The following is a 476-nucleotide window of genomic DNA, read 5'->3' as shown; positions in this document are numbered from 1 at the left end:
GAATGCAGTCTCAAATACGCACACAATGTATGCTATGAACTTTAATTCACTATCGACTATAAAGGTGCGGATCAATCACTTTACTGCAGTGGAAAGGTATACTGAAATCACAGACAATTTATCGTGCTTCATCACTAACTACAAGAGATGGACAGTTATGTGGTCAGGTCGCCAACATAGCCTGGATATTCATGTTAAAAGGTGAAGGAAGAAAACAGAGTGGGAAAGATTTTTAATACCTCGTTGACATGCTTCATCATCAGGTGTTTGTCAGTTTTCGATTCTAGAGCAATCTTGTTCACAAATTTTCCGAAAAGATAAGAATACAAAGGAAGAGAACCTCCATTAATCAGGCTCCCAAGCACCCCAAGATCACAAGAACAAATCCCACTTGGTCGAGTACTTGAACAAGCCGAATAGCCCAATAGGCTTCACTGGCTCTTCTTCATCCTCTTCTTCCTCATCGAACTCATTGT

This window comes from Eucalyptus grandis, chromosome 10, assembly GCF_016545825.1.
Source record: "Eucalyptus grandis isolate ANBG69807.140 chromosome 10, ASM1654582v1, whole genome shotgun sequence".
Classification (NCBI taxonomy): Eukaryota; Viridiplantae; Streptophyta; class Magnoliopsida; order Myrtales; family Myrtaceae; genus Eucalyptus; species Eucalyptus grandis.
The sequence above is the reverse complement of the archived record's forward strand: the minus strand, read 5'-3'. Positions refer to the sequence as shown.